Below are 20929 nucleotides of genomic sequence, written 5' to 3' on the forward strand. Positions count from 1 at the left end.
TGTAGCACCCCAAGGTGCGCTTACCTGGAAGATTCTAGCCTATGTCCATCCTGGGTCGGAGCTTCATCGCGTCTGCCCCAGAGAGGAGAGCTATCGAGTCTGAGCTCACTTCCTCTTCCTCCCAGCATTCTGTTCTGTTTAATCCACCCACCCATGTTCTAACCTATGAGGGCCAAGCAGTTTTTGTATTTTTTAACCAATGACCTTCCTCCATCACTTTTCCTTTTACTTAAATGTATTCGTGTGTGTTTCAGAGTACACAGAAATCAGAAGAGAGCATCGGATCACTGGGAGCTTGAATGTAAGCAATGAGAGTCACTCCACATCACTGCTGGGAATCAAGCTGGGGTTTTCTGCAAGAACAGCAAGTGCTCTTAGTAGCTGAGCAGTCTCTCCAACGCCAAGGAAAACCCTTTTTAAACAAAGACTAGCGTTGTTGGGGGCGTTCACCAGAGAAGACAGCTTGTACATGGGTTTAAGCCAATAGAAAGTCTTTATTAGCTGGCCAGCGGCTACACTGGGTGTCCGGGATCCTGGTGTAGTCACGAACCTTTCTCAGGCTGAGCTTTTAAGCACAAAAACCATGTTCTGGGTTAACATCCTTCAGTCAGCCAGAAGCGGAACTAGAGAAGCCAAAAGGCAAGGTCAATACGTTTAGAGACTTTCCCAGAACTATAGATGTTGATAGATTAGACCCTTGTTTTAGGTTTTTCAGGTGGTGTTGTCTACATGCTGGGTTTCACAGCACTTCCATCATGGAGTCAGTTGTGTTAAATCTGGGACCTACTAAGGTCTGGATGCCTGTCCCATTCCCTTCTGGTCTTAGCGGATGAGTCAAATCTTGGACTCATCCTGCCCTGAAGAGGTGTCGTTGGTCTTAGGGAGCACTACTTTTACTGAACTGATATATAATTAAACATACAGTTTAAGATTCAGGAACATACCCTTAATCCAATTAGAATGAATTAAAGGCACAGTCAGGGCTGATAGTCAGGAGAACCAAAAGAAAAGAGATTTGTATCAATTATAGGAGCGCTCTCTCTCTCTCTCTCTCTCTCTCTCTCTCTCTCTCTCTCTCTCTCTCTCTGTCCTAATCATTGCAAGATTTTTAATTACTCCTGATCAATTAGCATATAAACAGAATCTTTTTTTCCCCAAGGCTGATAGTTTCCTTTATTTCATGAGAAGTCCATCTTTTCAATTTTGTAGAATCATTCCTGCAAGGGAATCTAACTGTTGTTTTAATACCTCTAGGTCCTGACCAACCTGCCTACTTAGTTTGGAAAGCATCAGGAAATGCACATTTAGTCAAAGCATTGGTGCATGCCCACCAAGCGGTCTCAGGTGCTTGGTAAAATCGCTGTTGTCCAGGTGAGTCAGAACAGCAGGTGTCAGAATGAGAGGACGTGCCTATGCTAAAGTTTGGATATAAAATAAGTTCATCCCCGTATTCGTCCTTGATCACTAATTGGGCTGCCCCCAGTCACAGTGAGTTTTGTCTGCCAATGGGCTGACAGTCTGGTTAGTTCCTGTCTGTGTGTAGTATAGTGGCTGGGTGGCTAAGCATAACCAGCACGTGGCCAATCTCTGCCTGGGAATGGTTAGCTCTATTCCCAGGGTCCCTTCCTGTGGCATAGAGTCTGATTCCCTAGGTTTCCCCAGTTTCCCAAAGTTAGACTCTTTTTTAAGGAATTTCCAGATTTTAAGTTTAAGCTACTGGCTTACATTTTCCTACTGTGCATTTCTCGGGAGGGGGCTTTCTTTCTATACACTCATCCATGGGTTTTAGGAAGCCTCTCTTTTATGACCACAGTTTTTGCAATGGAAATTCTCTTGTTTTTAACAACTAGAGTGCCCAGCTGCAGGACATGCATATGGAAACTCTGTATTCTTATCTCAAAAGATAAACTCCCACACCTTTCCTTTTTTAAAAAATAGAACCAGACATTTAAAGTAGACACCAGTAAGTAAAGGTCAAGATGGAATGTGTGTTACTGGTCTGTAGCCACATTAGTTAATACGTTCTCTGTATCTGTCTTTCTCAGTTTCCAGTCCAGGCCTGAGGGCTGGGGGGTGGGCTCAAGACTCTGCATTCACACCAATAGTGTAAAACATAAGACTCAGGGAGAGGTAGGGGATTAGGGAATAGAAGGGCCCAGGACCCAATGAAACCTTAATTTCATTGGGTCTACAGTTCAAAGACAATCTATTTGGCAGCAGTATCTGTGGCTTCCATTTTCTTGACCTAGGTGAGGTGGATCCATGGCAGAATGGCAGCTACCTTCCTGCCACAGGAGTGGAGAGAATCACCTTGTGAAGTCCCTTCCAGATTAGCTTCAGTGCCCACTTGGCTACTTGCTTGACCCAGAACTCGAACAAGGGGAACCTGGTGATGGACTCAGAGGTCAGCCAGCCTCTCGGACATTCCACTGAACAGTCTGCATGGAGAACTGGAGGGCCTATAATGGCTGGGAAAGGAATGCTTAGAGAAGTCTAAGCTGCTGGTCTCTGAGCCTGGGGAGCAGTGGGGGAGGTCTTCCAAACATAATCGCATAGCAGTGTAAATCCCTCCCCCTATGGGGTGTAGTGGACCCAAGGCAAAGGAAGGAGGTCTATCTTTCCTTTTCTAGACTCTAAGGAGAGTTTTGTTGGAGTTTCTTTTAAAGTCCTGTTTATTCTTTTTACCTGGCCAGAACGCTGGGGTCTATATGCACAATGAAGTTTTCAATCTACATCTAAAGCTTGAGAGGTTTTGGTTGTAAAAGCTAGACCATTATTGGATCTCATCCAGTTCCTGGAGGAGCTATTTAGCTACTAGTTGAACAGTTCAATCTGTTCAAATGCTTCTGTCCACCCTCAAAAGCAATCTATAAGAACCAGCAAGTACTTTTATCCTCTCCCAACAGGTTGGGTATTGGTTAAGCCAGTTTCCCAGAGTTTGACAGGGTCTTGGTCTCTCATTTGGACCCCTCCTTGGGTAAGGGCTCTTTGTTTTGGATTCACTTGAGCACAAACCTGGCATCTGGCTGAGATATCCAGTACTAGGCTATCCAGTCTGGGCACCACACACCTTGGTCTGAGCAATTCAGAAAGTTGTATGGACCCCAGATGACTAGCCTGGGGAAAGTCACTTACCAGAGTCCTGCCAGTTGTTTCTGGGAGCAGGATCTTTCCCTCTGGCGTCCTCCAGCCTGTGGGGTCGAGCTGTCCATTTCTTCTTTACGCGAGTCTCAGGCAGCACTGGGTTGCGGTGTATCATCAGAACATCAATAGGCCCCACTGGTCTTAGAGCTATATGTTAACCAGTCAGGACATCAGCCTGGCAGTGGAGGACAGCAATTTGTAGGAGAAGCCAAATAGACTCAATGAGGCCAAGACTTTTCACAAGTCCCCTTTCCCAGCAGCGAGAAGCTGTCTTCATGTCTGTCATCCATGGGCATGCATGGTAGTAGAAGCACAGTCACTGTATGCATCTACGGCGGTGCACTTCCCTTTCCCCGTCTGAAAGCCTGAGTCAGACCAATCAGCTCTGCTCTCTGGGCTGATGAGGTACCTGGTTTGGACCCAAATCGTTTTGGATAAAGTAACTGCTGCAGTTCCCATGTACCTGTCTTTATCTTTTGTCTCGTGACAGTCATGGGTGAGCACTTGTGGGTCATCAGCAGGCAAGAAGGTAGCAGGATTGACGACAATGAGTTTCTCAAACTGGTCTTGAAGCTGGAATAGGGCCTGGTACTGACACACATAGGCGTCAGACAGCCAGCACTGTGTTCCTGAAGGAGAGCCCTAACCTTATTGTGGGATGCTGAGAGTATAGGAGCTTGACCCAGAGTTAATCTCTCTCTCTCTCTCTCTCTCTCTCTCTCTCTCTCTCTTCTCCCTTCTCCTCCCTCCCTCCCTCCCTCCCTCCCTCCCTCCCTCCCTCCCTCCCTCCCTCTGTTTCTTTCTTTCTTCTTCATTAAACTAGCCATAACCGCCGTAGCTCTAAGACGGGTGGACCATCCTACCGCTGCAGGGTCCCAGTGTTTGGACAGGTATGTCTCAGGGCATTTGCACAGCCCCAAAGTTTGTATTAAAATTCATTTCATCTTTTGTTTCATGGACAAACATGAAAAAATTGAGATATCTGGAAGTTTTAGGGCTGAGCCTGAAGTCAGAGGTCTTTTTTTTTTAAGCCCCAAGTGCCTTTTGTTGGGTGTCAGTCCAGGTTAGGGACTTAGTGCCCCTCCCCGCTTTGTGTTGGTGTATGGTGTTCTTGATATTTCCACAAAGTCTGGAGTCCAGGGGCAGCAATGCCCACTGTACCCCAGAACTCTGGAACTTGTCTCTTACTCTTTGGAGGGGCTCTGAAGGATAGCAGCAACCCCACTGTGAAGCAGGTTCCTTTTGTCTCCCCTCAGCTAGTAGGCAAGATAGGTAGCTTTTTACAAACCTGGACTTTCTTAGGCACCGTCCTGTAGCCCAGGGTCTGTAACTCTTGCAGTAATCCCTCGTGGCCAACGGCCTTTTATGATCCCAGGAAACCTCTGATGGAAGGACACGACGTTTGCGTACTAAAGCTAAAGACGTTATCTTTAAATCCTGGGGCAACCTGGTCCATGTAACTGCCCACCGTAGCCCCCCAACTGCCCACCGTAGCCCCCCAACTGCGTGTGTCCATCTAAAAGCAAAGATGAGTGAACCACCTCTGCCAATGGGAGGCTAAAAATGCATCTTTCAGATCCAAGGCAGTGCACGTCCGTTTTCTGGAAGAATCAGACCCATGAGAATGAGTCCCCAAGTATCTTCATGGGCAGGAGAGGTGTCCAGGGTGACTGGCATGGCCAGGATGCCCGTCTCTCCAAACCGGCAATTTCCCCTTTTGTTTCCAGGGTCACTGGGTGTTGTTTAATCTGGAGAGAGGTAGCTGGACTGGTTAGTTGAACAATTATAGGAACTTGGTGTTGGGAGACTTCTGGGGTTAGTTTCTTCTGACAGAGGGTAAGACACTACAGTTTTGCAGGGTAAGTCTAACTGCATCTCATCATCAGAGAAGGTGAGGGTAGTTTTCAGTTTATGTTAAGAAATCTCATCCCAATCCGTTCTCTGTGATTAAACACCTGCTGAACCACTTCCAGCAAGTGGGACCTATTTATACCTTTAAAATTTTCTAAATTTTTAAAATTTTTTCTAATATCTAGGGCTGACTTGGTACCAAAGGAAATCAAGCAAACATTGTTAAAGTCTTCTTGGTCACTGTTGAATAGAAGATAGAGTCTGTCTGTCCAGGCTGCACTGTCTGGCAGGGATTTTCCATCCCAAGCCTAAGGACAAGTTTTTTACTTTTTTTTTTTTTTTTTTTTTTTTTTTAGAGAATGATGGGTTTTGAGGTTTTTTTTTTTTTTTAATTATATGGATCATTGGTTTTTTAAAAAAGGGAGGGGGTGAAATTGGTTTAAGAAAAGAGAAAGGAGTGGAACTTTCTTTCTTTCTTTGGTCTCAGCCCAGGGGAACTTCTCCCCTTCTGTGGGGCTTCTTAGAGTAGGCACGGGATAGACCAGAGGTGTGTTTACCTGGGGAATCATTTCCTGTCCTTGTCCTCATTTGGCTCAGAAGCCAGGGGCCCTGAGTGAGAGGCCTGACTCCTCCCCACCTCCACACAGGGACCTTGAGCAGGAACTGTGCCACTGTGGGGGTGGGCTTTGAGGTGTTGCATATGCCCAAACCATGCCCAGTGTGGCGAGTCTTTCTCTGTCCCACATGCTAGCTCCCAAATCATGACATGGAGACTTTTTATTAATTACAAAAGCTTGGTTGATAGATTAGGCTTGTCCCACAAGCTCTTACAACTTAAATTAACCCTTTCTATTCATCTACATGTTGCCACATGACTTGTGGCATTTAGCTGTTCTTCTGCATGTCTTGCCCCCTCTTCGTCCGGTTGGCAATCCCTTCTTCCAAGTCTTCTCTCTGCCCCACAAATTCTGCATAGCTATTGGCTGTTTAGCTTTTTATTATAAGCCAATCACAGTGACATATCTTTACACAGTGTAAAAGAATAGTCCACAATAGCCTAGTGCCTCAGTACACTTCCTATTGCCTTCTCATCAAGATGTAGCCAGCACCATGTCTGCCTGTGCACTGCCATGCTCCCCGCCATGATGATAATGGACTGAACCTCTGAACTGTACACTGCCATCTCAATTAAATGTTTTCCTTTCTAGAGCTGCCCTGGTCATGGTGTCTCTTCACAGCAATGGAAACCCTAAGACACAGGGAAACGAAACTGACAGAAACACATAAAAAGATACAGAGACACACAGCAAAGACCACCAGAGATGGCCACTACACATTTCTATACCTGAACTGACAGGGATCCAGTGACATCTCAGAAGTATCCTGGACACTGGATCAGCAGCCTAGTCCCAGACTTACCTCCACAGGTGACAGGCCACACGACTTTCTAATGTGTTTCCTTTTGGGGCGGAGGTGTCAGAACACTTTAAAGCATCAGACAGCCATTGATCAAAGGGAGCCCTGGGGACCTGGAACGATCGGGTTGTGCACCTCTCAGCAGTCCCCTGACCACCGCATTCTCCCTCACCCCAAGGGGCTTTGAGAGGACTCGAGGTCTGGTCTCTGGGATCCTAGGGAGGCCTATAAAAATGTTGTGGGTATTGACCAGAGAAAACTGGTTGGACATGGGTTTAAGACAGTAGAAGATCTTTATTAGTCAGATGACAACTACAGCGGATGTTTGGGTTCCAGTGTAGCCCCAAGTCCTTCTCAGGGTGACTTTTTAAGCACAAAAACCATGTTCTGGATTGACATACTTCAGTTAACAAGAACAATTAGCCAGAAGCAGAACTACAGATGCCAAGAAGCAAGGTTAGTACATTTTCCTGAACTATGGTCTTCGAAGGAATAGGCCTTGTTTTAGGTTTTGGAGGAGGTGCTGTCTGCATGTTGAGTTTCATAGCCTGAATAGCACTTCCATCATGGAGTCAGTTGTGTTACGGTCTCGGGGCTACTAAGGCCTGGGACCCTATTATAGTTCAATGCCTCTGTATGCAAAGTGTTCTGGAAATAAATGTGTAATCTGAAAATCTTTTTGGGGGGGTTCTGGACATGTTTAGCCAATTTTTTTAATGGAATGAATGTGTTCTTGGGGGCAAAAGCTGGTTCTGGTGGTCCACGGAGGTACGGTATGTGGAAAAGGTGGAGGCAGGAGAATCTTGAGTTTGAGGCTTGCAGTGGTTCAGTGGATAAGAGCAATGGTTGTTCTTCCAGAAGACTTGGCTTCAGATCCCAAAACTCACATGATGACTCACAATGATCTGTAATTCCAGTCCAAGGAGATATGACACCGTCTTCTGGTACCTGTTGGCATTGCATGAACATAGTACACAGACATACACACAGGCAGACACCTATATACACAAAATAATAAAAATATGTTTTTAAAGAAGAAGGACAAATAGCCAGGCATGGTGGACACACATTTAATCCCAGCATCCAGGAGGCAGAGGCAGGGGGATCTCTGAGTTCAAGGTCACCTGGCCTAAAGAGTGATTTCTAGGACAGCCAGGGCTACACAGAGAAACCCTGTCTCTACCCTCTGGCCCCAAAAAGTGGCAAAAAATATAACATGGAAAGAGTGCCCCCATGGTTAATATTTTTCGCTCTGCCTCTTTCCTTGGGTGTGGGACTTTTGTCTGTCTTCAGTTTGATCAGTTCTAAGAAGTTAAGTAGTAATCCAGTCCCTCCTCTCCTGAGGATTTTTGAGGAAGCAGGTTTAAACAAAATTCTCTCTCTCTCTCTCTCTCCTCTCTACCATCACTCTGTTTTTGTTTTTTGTTGTTTTCCTTTTTCAAAACAGGGTTTCTCTGTAGCTTTGGAGCCTGTCCTAGAACTAGCTCTGTAGACCATGCTGGCCTAGAACTCACAGAGATCTGCCTGCCTCTGCCTCCAAACTGCCCAGCCCAAAATTCACTCTTGACTTCAGGCAGAAGCTGACAACAGATGGTGTGTACTGCTAAGACCTCTAACTGATAGCAGATGGTGTGTACTGTCGAGACCTCTGACAATAGATGGTGTGTACTGTCGAGACCTCTGACAATAGATGGTGTGTACTGTCGAGACCTCTGACAATAGATGGTGTGTACTGCCGAGTCCTCTGACAACAGATGGTGTGTACTGCGCTGAGACCTCTAACTGATAGCAGATGGTGTGTACTGCCGAGACCTCTGACTGATGACAGATGGTGTGCACTGCCGAGACCTCTGACTGATGACAGATGGTGTGCACTGCCAAGACCTCTGACTGATGACAGATGGTGTGCACTGCCGAGACCTCTGACTGATGACAGATGGTGTGCACTGCCGAGTCCTCTGACAATAGATGGTGTGTATGTGTACTGCCAAGACCTCTGCCTTTCCAAGACTAGCTGGGAATTTACACGATGGTGAGACACTTGCTGACTTTAAAATAACGGACATAGAGCAGCAAGGTAGCTCACCAAGTAAAAGGCACTCGCTGACAAGTCTAAGGACCTAAGTTCAATACCTAGGCCCAACATGTTGAAAGGGGAGAACCCTTTCCTGAAAGATGTCCTCTGACCTCTACATGTGTGCCGTGCCCCTCCCCACAGAATAAATAAATAAACAAATGAATAATTGCAATTTGAAAAAAATAAGAGTGGATAAGTTGGACATGGTAGTGCACACCTGTTATCCCAGCACTAAGATGGCTGAGATGAGAGGATCAGGAGTTCAAGTCCAGCCCCAACTACTTAGAGAGTTTGAAGCTCTCCTGGGCTAAAACCTGTCATAAAACCAGAACAGTGTGTGTGTATGTGTAAAATACATGCACAGGTTAGCACTGTGAATATAACAAAGTCCCATTTCTCTCCTCTGCCTTCATCTTTCTTAAAAGTGTAGATGGTAAAATTTACATTTCGTTAGTTAGTATTTTAGCCAATTTATTTTTATTTATTTTTATTTTTTATTTATTTATTTTTTTATTTTAGCCAATTTAAAACCCAGTAGGAGATGTCTCTCATAGTCACAATTTCAAAGTATTCTGAAAGCATCACTGCCATTCATTACTGAACATTCCATCACTCCCCACAGAAGCCCCATGGCCATCACCTGAGATAATGTGGCACGCTAATCACTAGTTTATTAGACAGATATGTACAGGAATATATGTGATATATGCGACACCCTAAACAGACCTTGGAAACACCAAATGGCTGGACAAAGGGCCACAGATGAGGGCACTCTGTGAATACACAAACAGGCAAATCCACAGAGATTAGAAGTATGTGGTCGCCAGAACTTCAGGGAGAAGGGAGTAATGGTTCTCTTCCTTCTGAGCTCCATGCTGCCAGCTGGTGAATTCTGGGTAAAGCTGACCCTTTCCTTTTTCAGCTGGAGCGAGGCTCCAAGAGGATCAGCCCGCACCTCTCATTCTTGGAGAAGGCCCGGGGGGCCCCTTGCTCCCACATCTTGTGCATACCTAAACCCACTGTTGGAGCAGGAGATATGGCTCAGTGGTTAAGAGTACTTGATGCTCTTCCAGAGGACCAGAGTTCGGTTCCTAGCACCCATGTCAGGAGGCTCACAACTGACTGTAACTTTACCTCCAGGGGATCTTCCGGCTTTCACAGGCATTGTACTTTCATGCACAAACCCATACACAGATACACACAGATGATTGAATATAAAACAGAGCCTTAAAAAATGAAAAACAACAACAAAAATATCCTCACTCTCTAGAGAGAATGTGGACTCGGAGACCCTCATAGATAAAGAAACTGAGCCTCGGTTTGGTGGAACTACTTGTCCAACCTCATTCAGCGGATGATTGGCTGGATGGGGGTGGGGTTGAACCAGGTGACCCCAGAGCCTTTGCTCCCGTTCCCTATCCAGATAGATGAGTAAACAAAGGACTGGAACTGGGCACATGGCTCACTGGAGCCCATAGGGTCTCTGTCTATCTCCCCTACCCACGCCCCAAGCTCAGTTTGCTTGTGTAATAGCACCCCTCATACCATCAAGAACACAGGAAACAAGGGAGCCAGCATCAGATGGGATGACGTGCTGCTTGTAGGCCCATAGTCATGGCTTCTGGGAAAACTGAGGAAGGATGATTGTAAAATTCAAGGCTAATCTGACCTACAGAGTGAGCTCAAGGCCAGCCTGGACAACTTAGTGAGAGCCTGTCTCAAAATAAAGAGTAGAAAGTGGGCTGGGGATGTACTCAGTGGTAGTGTTTGCTTAGCAGGCCCTGGACTGTAGGTTCAAACGCTAGTCGGGGAGGGTGGGTACTTAGCTTAGCAGAGATATTACCAAAATGGACCTTATTGGGTTCTTTACAATGTTTTTAGTTGTTTTTGAGACAGAGTCACATGTAGCCCAGGCCGTGCCTTGAGTCCCTTACGTAGGCAAGGATGACAACCAAACCTCTTTTCTTTTCTGAGACAGGGTCTCATATAGCCTGTGGTGACCTTGAATTTGCTAGCCCCAGAGGACATCTTTGAGCTCCTGATCCTCTTGCTTCCACCTTCTGAGGACTGGAGCCATGGTGTGAGCTATAGCCTGATTTGGGACTGGTGACTGAAACAAGCGCTCTTCCAACTTGGTCGCATCATCAGCCCCCAGACATCTTTAAAGCAGTCTCAGGTTGACTGGCCGCTGGATCACTCGGACTGCCTAAAGTCAGGTTGACTGGCGGCTGGATCACTCGGACTGCCCAGCTGGGCCCACACTCCCCGGGGACGTCCTCAGAGGCCAACAGGAATCTTTCCACTGTGGTGAAGGCCTACACCCACAGAGTCCCAGGGAGAAGATGCCACCGCCGCTGTTCAATCGACTGAATCTAAGGGGAACCAGGGTGCCTCTTCTGGTGGCTAGTATCCTCTGCCAATTTGACTAGGTTTCTTTTTCTTTTTAATGTTTGTGGTTTTTTGTTTTGTTTTGTTTTGTTTTTGAATGTGCATTGGTGTTTTGCCTGCATGTATGCCTATGTTAGAGTGTCAGGTCCCCTGAAAATATAATTACAGACAGTTGTGAGCCACCCTGCGGGTGCTGGGAATTAAACCTGGGTCTTCTGGAAGAGCACTCAATGCTTTGTAACTGCTGAGCCATCCCTCCGGCCTCCTCTGTCAGTTTGACGGTGTATCCGTGATGGTATTTCTTTTTTCTCTGTCTGTTAAAGAAAAGTACTGTGTGGGGCTGGAGAGAAGGCTCAAGGATTAAGAGCCCTGGCTGACTGACTACTTTTCCAGAGGATTTAGGTTTAATTCCCAGTCCAGCCCGATGGCTGTAGTTTCAGGGAATCTCTGCAGGCCCTGCATGCATGTAGTACCCACACAACAAAATAAAAGTGAAATTATTTTTAAAAATAAAAGAGAAAGTCACTCTTTAAAAAAATAAAAAATAATGCCTTGATTATTTTGGAGAATTTTATACAATGCACCTTGATTATATTCAACCCCCCTGGCTCCTCCCAGATCCTCTCTATCCTCCCTTCCCACACAAGTTCAAGCTCCTCTCCTCTCTTTTTAAAGTCAGTAAGTCCAGATTAAGTCCTGGCTAAATTCTTCTGGGATACCAGGAGTCTCATCGTTAAAACATTTCATCTAAAGCATTAAATCGAATGCTAATAGCTCCTCAGCCAGGAGGGGGATGCAGCCTGTCTCCTACTCCTTGCTGGGATTGTGTCGGCTTGAGCCTGAGTAGGTGTGGGCATGCTATCACAATCACTGTGAGTTCATCGGTGCACCTACCCTAGTGTGTCTGGAAAAATCATTTCCTTGAGGTTATCTCCACTCCTGACTAACAACCTGTGCAGTGGACGTGTCATGCAAGCAGGCCATTGTTTTAGTACATGGTTCCCAGTCTGGAAAGACAGATGATCACTTCCCTTCTCCATCAGTGAGCACAGCAGCTTCCCACATTGTGAATGTTAGCTGGTAGGGATGAGGCTTCCAGGTCAGTACCAGCTTGATTCCTTCATGTTGTCTGATTTAAGTGTGTGGTGTCTTTAACTATAGCATCTTGCTGTCAATCAAGTTCGGGAGATAACCAAGAGCATTGGCAATAGTTTATAATGTCTGAAGCATCTATAGGACCCTACTGGCAAACAACTCAAAAAGAGGTAACCCATTCTTGGTATCTGTAGTTTGACTTGCTGGGGTGTTATCTTCCCATTTCAGGGGAATGCCATTAAACCTCTACTAATATAAGTATATACGATTTCTTCAGTCGTTATTCCTTTCCATATTCTCGCCTCTACTCCACACTCCCATCCCTCACTGTATTCAATCCTTCTTGATAATGCTTCCCCTTTCCTAATTTAGGGTGCTGTACTCTATTTTCCTTTTCTTGAAGGAGTCCACCCTGTTGGGGTATGGACTGGCTAATTTTTGTGTCAATCTAAGATAAGCTAGAGTCATCCGAGAGGAGGGAATCTCACTGAGGAAATGTCTGCAGATGAGGCTGTAAGTGAGTCTGTAGGGCATTTTCTTAATTATCAGTTATTAAGCTGATGGGAGAGGGTCCACCTTGGTGGGCAGTCCATCCTGGAGGGCAGGCTGTCTAGAGTGGTCTAGACTTCTATAAGAAGGCAAACTGACCCGGCCATGATGAGCAAGCCAGTAAGCAGCGTCCCTCTCCGGGCTCCAGTTTCCTGTCCTGTTTGAGTTCCTGCCCTGACTTCCTTCCGTGGTGGCCAGGGTGTGGAAGTGTGAGCCGAAATAAGCCCTTTCCTCCCCAACTTATTTTTGACCATAGTGTCTCGTCGCGGCGATAGTGACCCTAACTACGACAGGCTATAGCTAAAGTGCACGTGTGCCTGGATGTGAGCAGGTGCGTGTGCACGTATATGCCCATGTGTGTGGAAGGCAGAGGTCAACCTTAGGTATCTTCCCCAATTGTTCTCCACTCTATTCTTTGAAGACCAGATATCTCACTGGACTCCAAGCCTGACGGCTGAACGTCTGAATGGCTGCAGGCAGCACACTGATAACTTTGCTCACCAGGACCTGGGGTTGTCCTGCTGCACATCAGGGTGAAGGGGACTTTTTGTGCTTTTAACTCTGGAGTGGTGTGTCAGCCCTGGGCTCCCATGAATGCCCCTATTCAGAAAGAGGGAGAGGGAGGATTCCCATGGGAACCTTTCCCAGCACTGGATGGCTTAATCCCCCTTTGCACAGTCCCTACCTGTCTCAAACACACTTCCACAAGCCAAGTCTAGGCCAACCATCTGCCATGGTCTCTGATGGAAAAAGAGATGAGGTAAATGTTGGATAAATGAGACAGGCTCGTTTGGGGGTATGGCTTAGTGGTAGAGCCCCTGCATAGAATCTCCCAGTGAGGGGCTGGGGTATGGTTCAGTGGTAGAACACCTATCTAGAATCTCCCGGTGAGAGGTTGGGGTGTGGCTCAGTGGTAGAGTATTTACTTAGCTATCACGAAGCTCTGAATTCCATTCCCAGTACCCAGGTAAAAACAAACAAAACAAAACAAACAAAACATAAAGAAATCTGTGTGCACTGTAGGGTGAATGACTCCAGCTAGTTCACGCGCACACTGCGATGCATGCTTGTCATTGCTTGGCAATGACGGCACTAGAAATCCTTTTAGCTTTTCTCAGGACACATCGCCGGGGTGGGAGTTAAAGTCAGCATCTTATACAATGGAGTTCTTGAGTTTCCTCATCCACCTAGCTTTTAAGAATTCATTTAAAGGTGGTGTAATTTAAAGTGTTTAGTGACCGGATACACATTGGAGTGGGGTGGCTCCCCTCGGACACGCTCATATTGGTGCGTCCTTATTTTCCTCTAGTTAACCCCACATCAGTGTTGTCATGATTGTCACACAATAACTGCCCTTCAACAGTAGTGGCCATGCTATGTGACTTTCCTAGGGAGACACCAGACACACATACCCACTTGGCCCAGATAGGAAACCCACAACAGACCAAAGTAAGACAGCCCCAAAGTCTAAGTTGGCAAATGAAAGAATATTGGGCTCTTACAGGAATAGGGATGACTTAAAGACAGCCGTATCACCAGAAAGCCCACCCAGTATGGGTTACAGCTCGCGGTAGCCCTGGATCTCTCTGCACAGCTTCTAGGCAGCTCCACAGATCAGAGTCTCCTTTCTGTGGCTGACCTGGTGTGTGCTTGTGATGTCAGAGCCGGGAGGTGAAGACAGGAGGATTCATGGAGCTCCGTGCAGTCAGACTAGCCTATCTGTCAAGTGAGAAACTCTCTCCAAGGTAAGGCTGGGTATGGGGACGCATACCTTTGATCCCAGCACCTGGGAAGCAGAGGCAAGTAGGTCTCTGTGAGTTCAAGGCCAATTTGGTCTACACAGAAAGTTCCAACTTAGTGAGACCCTGACTCAAAAACAAAGGAGAAAAACAACAACAACAAAACAACCACCAAACATAAGGTGGGTAACTAAGGTGGATCATCTAAAGTACCTTCACTCTCCAAAAATTAGTGACATAAAAAAAAAATTTGAAAAATGCAAGGTCGGTTTAATAGACTTTCTGTTTCTTGATAATAGGCTTCTCCACCTACATAGTAAGTCAGATCAAGCTGAACTGAAAAAGTAAAAGAGTGAGTTTATTTAAGCAAAGCAACTCCTGGGTGAGTCCTCTAGACCCAGAGAGCAGGCCTGAGAAATCGTGCTCGAGAACAAAGGCAGGGAGCTTATCCAGCCCGTAGGTGAGTGGTGATGTGTCCACCACAAGCTGGGTTTGTGCCCAAGTGTGGTCAAAAGCTGAGCATTTTAGGTGGGGACTTGGGCAGCTGGCAACTTCAGCCACCAAGAATGTGGAGCTGGGCTTTTCTTTGTTGGAGATTCTCTGAGTGGGCGGGGTCTGGAGAGAGAGACAACAGGGGCTTCTCAGACTGTGCAGGAGTGAGCTGGAGTTTCCAAAAGAACAGGTGGCCCGAGATGAATGATACTTCAGGTTGTCCTCTGGCCTCCACATGCACAGACATGTACGTACACATGAACATACACAAACATGAACAAAACCAAGTGTGGCAATACATGTCTGTAATCCCAGCACTCAGGAGGCTGAGGCAGGAAGAGAGAGAGCCAAGGTTACAGAGCAAGATCCCAACTTGGAAAAAATCAAACTAGCCAGGCAGTGGTGGGGACAGCAGTGCAGGCAGCAGCTGCAGCCATGGCGCAGCCTTTAATCCCAGCACGCAGGAGGCAGAGGCAGGTGGATCTCTGAGCTCAAGGCCAGCCTGGTCTACAGAATGAGTTCCAGGACAACCAGGGCTATTACACAAAGAAACTGTCTCAAAAAACAAAAACAAAAACAAAAACCAAAAACCAAAAAAAAAAAAAAAATCTTAACAAAACCAAAACATAGGCATATATGGAGCCAAGCCAGAAACACAAGCCAGGGCCACTTGAAGGACAGTCCCCATCCCATGTCTTCTGACCACAGTTGCTTCAATCCATACCAGAACAAAGCGCACAAAGTATCCCAGAGCATCTGCACACACACACACAGGGACCCGTGGTGACCCTGTTCGCAGTATCCCCCCCACAGCAAGGGACCCGTGGTGACCCTGCTCTTAGTACCCCCCACACACATATACAGGGACCCATGCTGACCCTGCTCACAGTACCCCGCCCCCCCCACAGCACAGGGACCTATACTGACCCTGCTCACAGTACCCCCCCCCCACATAACACAGGGACTCGTGGTGCCCCTGTTCATAGTACCCCACACACATACAGGGACCCGTGGTGACCCTGCTCACAGTACCCCACCCCCCCCCACATACAGGGACCCATGCTGACCCTGCTTGCAGTACCCCCCACACACACACATACAGGGACCCGTGGTGACCCTGTTCTCTATACTGCCCCCCATAACACAGGGACCCAGATGACCCTGTTCTCTATACTGCCCCCCATAACACAGGGACCTGGATGACCCTGTTCACAGTATCCCACAGGAGCGTTGCTGGGCTACTGGACCTCCCCAGACCCACCTCTGAGGTAATTTTGTAAGCAGCCTGGCAGGAATGAAGATATTCTAAAGATACACTGTGCTTCTCCTATTGGAGATTGGACTACTGAGCTGATGCCCACCAAGAAGCTTGGCATTCCCTAGAGTCTCACGTGGGGAGAAGAAAGAGGGATGGCAGGTGCAGGTGCCAGACAGAGAGGAGCTTGTCTCTTGGAAACAAATTTAAAAAAAACAAAACAAAAAAAAAACCCTTAATTATTTCTATTTTATTTGTATGGGTGTGGTGCCTCTATGTCCGAGTGTCTGGTGCCCTCAAAGGTCAGAGCTGGGTGGTGGTATTGCATACTTTTAATCCCAGCACTTGGGAGGCAGAGACAGGCAGATCTCTGAGTTCAAGTCCAGCCTAGTCTATATAGCCAGTTCCAGGAAAGTCGGGGCGACACAGAGAAACCCTGTTCCCAAAAACAAAACAAAGAAAAGAGCATCAGACCCTCTAGAATTGGAGTTATAGGCAGTTGTGAGCCACCATGTCTGCACTGGGAACTAAACTCTTCTCCTCAGTAAGACCAATCAGTGTTCAAGAGACTTTTAAATCTTTAATTGTGTGTGCACGCACCTGTGTATACAAATGGACTGTGTGCGGGTGTTCATGTCCATATGGCAGTTAGAGGGTAGCCCTGAGAGCACTCGCCTTGGTGTTTTGTTTGCTTGTTTGGTTTTGAGATAGAGCTCTCATCCTTTTGAGGACAGCCAGTCAGAGCACCTGGGGATCCAGGGATCGGCCTTGCCTCCCCAGTCCTGGGGTTACACATGCATCACCACCCCAGGCCGTTTACATGGGTTCTGGAGATGGAACTCTGGTCCTCATGGCGAGTGCTTTACTGACTGAGCCATGTCCCCACACACTGATTTCACACAGTTCTGAGAAACTTTCAGAACACCGCAGGGCGGGGGCCAAGACTACAGGGAACACTGCTTGGTTGGGACCGCTCAGCTATGGGTACCTCGTAGCCTCTACTTCACATCGGGACTTGGGGGGATGAGTCCTGGCGTCCTTTCGCCCCTCTCCCCACAGTGGACCCCTTTTCTGCTTTCTCTATAACTTTATTTTCTCTATAACTAGGGCTCCTAGGACCTAGGCTCTGACCCTGACAGCCCTCCTGGTCACCCCAAGTCTGTAAGCTGAATGTTTTCCTCATCTTTTCTTCAAATGGAGACATGAACACACTCTTTTGCCTCTCATCTCTGCCCCCTCTCTTGACTCTCTCTTCAGGCTAAAAAATGTTTTAGAATGTGACCCCATTAGCCTGGGTGAACCTGGGCTGAATCTTTCTTGTTCTAGGCCTAGCCTTCTGTAAAGGAGAGTCATGGCACCTCACCCTTGGGAGAGAAACTAGAGGGGCTTCTCATGTAGGAGTTGGATGCCTGCCAGGATGTGCAGCTATCCTTTGACAAAGCCGCTCCAGGCCGGGAGGAAGTCCTTCCCCGTTTCTTTTCCCCTGCGTCTTCTTTGAAACTTTCTGTAGATTCCATCCACCCCTGCACAGGCTTCCTTTGTTACTAAAACTCCCTTGGGCAAAACAGGAAGATGAGGCTAGATGTCTGTGAAACTCAGGAGAAGGAGGTAGGAGGAGGAAGCCTGCCACCTGGCTCTCTCTCCGACCCAACTATGTCCTTATTTTCTGTTCCACAGGAAGGATTTGGGCGTCTGCCTCCTACTTGCTCAAATCCCCAGCTGTCACTCACGGCTGCTGGCTCTGGCCCTGGAACCTTGGAGACACTGGCATCATGGCAATTAAACGCACAAGGGCAACTGCTACAACAACAACGATGATGACAGCTACCGCTTACTAAACACACACTCTGCAAGGCGTTCTCCGTGCTTTCCACACAGTGATAGGCCGGCTAATCCTCCCAGCGGGTGTGGTGGGTGCACCTGTAGTCCTGGCTATGCCGGGGACCAACGCAGGTGGCTAACCAGAGCTCAGGGATTGGAGAGCAGCCCGGAAAAACTAGCAGTGGAGACTTCCTCTGCAAACAAGAGCAAAGATGACTTATGCCTTTGTTCGGGGTTAGCTGGTGGCGTTTTCTCCTTTAGCGATAATGCTAAACTCTTGTTTTTCTTTATTTATATAATGGCCTTTTATCTTTATTTGATACTGCCTTTATCATTGTGTATCTTTCACAATCATCTTTATTAGTGTGTCTCCCTCGGTATTGTTTTTATTAGCCTTGACTACTTATCTTCGGGACTGGGTATCTTTACCTACTATGTCTGTTTTGTTTTTTTCTTTAATTAAGATGTGGGCAGGGGATGTAGCTTAGTTGGTAACATGTTCTCCTGTCATCCCAAAGCACCGGGGCTCAACCCAGCACTGCATAAACTGGTGTGCGGTGTGCTGGTGTGAGCCTGTGATCCCAGAACTTGAAAAGAAAAGGTGGGAGGATCTGAAATTCAATCATCCTCAGCTACATAGCAAGTCCCAGGTCAGCCTGGGCTACACGAGTGTCCTGGTTCCTCTTTCTGTCAACTTGACACAAGCTAGAACTACTTGAGAGAAGAACCTCAGTTGAAAAACTGCTTCCCTCAGATTGACCTGTGTGCAAGTCTGTGGAGCATTTCTTGATTGATGTGTGAGGCCCAGCCCACTGTGGGCGGCGCCACCGCTGCTCAGGTGGTCCTGGGTAAAGAAGAAGCAGGCTGAGCAAGCCCTGGGGAGCCAGTCATCAAACAGCAATCTTCCTTGGCCTGCTTCATTCCCTGCGGTCACTTATGTAAACGGGTGCAGTATTTGCCCAGAATCGGCAGGTCGCTCTCAATAGTCTTTGGGGTTTAAGTAAATAACTCATTGCATGTGACTCAAGGATGAGCTGTGATTGGACAGTATGCTGGTTTCTCTGTGTGTATGTGTGTTCATGTATGTGTGTGTTTGTGTTTGCATGTGCATCTACGTGTATGTGTGTGAATGTGTTACACTGTGGGGGACTTCCCTCGGTGTGTGCATGTTTGGGCCAGAGGATAACCTCTAGACTCATCCTTCGGCGTCTTCTGGGACAGGGTCTCTCAGCAAACCTAGTTTGATGAGTCACTAGAGTGATTGGCCAGCAGCCCCTGGGATCCTCCTGTCTTACTGGAGTTGCAGGTATGTTCTACTTCCTTTCTTTTTCCGTGAGTACTGGAGATCCGAGGTTAGGCCGTTGGGCTTACTGTTTTAAAGAGATACTTGATTGATCAGTGTGTGTATGTGTGTGGGCCATGAATGCAGAGTGATTGATCAGTGTGTGTATGTGTGTGGGCCGTGAATGCAGAGATCAGAGGACAGCTGAGAGAGTCGGTTCTCTCCTTCCACTATCAGGTCATCAGGCTTGGTGGCAGGGTGACTTTGTACACTAAGATGCTTCTCTGGCTACGGTTTGTTTGTTTTGACAGAGGGTCTCACTTTTTCACAGAGGTCTGGCTCAAAGCCATGATCCCCCTGTCTCAGTCTCCCAAGCGTCAAGACTGTAGCACTACCCACTGCTGAGTCCTTACATTTTCATGGTTCCACTGTTCAGAGTGCTTCACAGCCACACTGTGAAGAATGAGAAGCATGTGTGAGCATCAGAGAAGCACACGTCAGATGAGCTTCTAGACTGAGAGCCTTGGGCTCTGGGTCCTGTGTGAACGGATGACAAATAGATGAAATACGTTGTCCTCCAACAGAGGCAAGTGGGAGCATATATGTGGTCAAAGGAAAACCAGTGTGGCTTTCAGGAGCCTAGCCCGAGTTTCCTGATTGAGCAAGGCTCAATATTTGCTTATTTGATGTTCAGGAGGTTCTGCTAGAACACCACTATGAAGATCACAACTGATTGTGTTGCTCAGTTTTACTGCTATTACTGCAGAGCATTTTATATGTGTTGTAGAGTGTATGTCCTGTGCATGTTTGTGTGTGTGTGTGTGCGTGTGTGGAGGGGTGCATAAGGGGGGTGCGTGTGTGTGTGATGGGTTGGATGTGGGTGCGTGCGGGGGTATGGGGATGTGCATGGGGGTGCATATGTGGAGGGTGCCTTGTGTGAGGTATGTGTGTGTGGTGCATGTGTGTTGGGGGTACATTGTGTGGGGGTTGTATGTGGGAGGCATGTGGGGGTGGGGTGGGGAATGTGTGTATGTGGTGCCTGTGGGTGATGCATGTGTGTGTATAGTGCATGTGCGTGTGTGTGGGTGGGTGCATGTGTGGTGTGCATCATGTTTGTGTGGGGTATGTGTGTATGTGGGTGCATGTGTGTGAAGTGGGAGTGTATCATGTGGGGGGTATGAGTGTGGGGGGGATGCATGTGTGTGTGGTACATTGTGTGTGGGTTGTATGTGGGGAGCATGTGCGGGTGTGTGGATGTAGGTGTTTGTGTGGGTGCATGGGGGGTGGAGGTCAGAGGTCCACAGTGTCTTCCTCAATCACTCTCCACCTTAGTTTTTGAGACAGGGTCTCTTGCTCACCATGAGGCTTTCTGGCCAGCAAGTCCTAGGGCTTCTCCTGATGTTGCCTGCCCAGCTCTGGGACTTCAGGTACACACCACCTTGGCATTTTCACATGGATTCTCATCATCAAATTCTCATCTCGATGCCCGTTTTTGTACAGCAAACACTTCACCATGTGTTGACAGAAGTTTCTGTCCCACCCTATCCTCCAGTTGTTCAGTCCCCAAAGAAAACATACAGAGGTCTATATTAATTATAAACTGGCTGGTCTAGTAGCTCAGGCTTTTCTTATTAACTAATTCTTACATCTTATATTAGCCCATTATTCTTGTCTGTGTTAGCCACGTGGCTTGGTACCTTATTCGGCGAGGCAGTTACATCTTGCTTCCTCTGTGTCTGAGTGATGGCTGCAGACTGAAATTTCCCTCTTCCCATAATTCTTGTTGCCCTGCCTCTACTTCCTGCCTGGCTACTGGTCAA

The sequence above is a fragment of the Chionomys nivalis genome, chromosome 23, assembly GCF_950005125.1.
Source record: "Chionomys nivalis chromosome 23, mChiNiv1.1, whole genome shotgun sequence".
Classification (NCBI taxonomy): Eukaryota; Metazoa; Chordata; class Mammalia; order Rodentia; family Cricetidae; genus Chionomys; species Chionomys nivalis.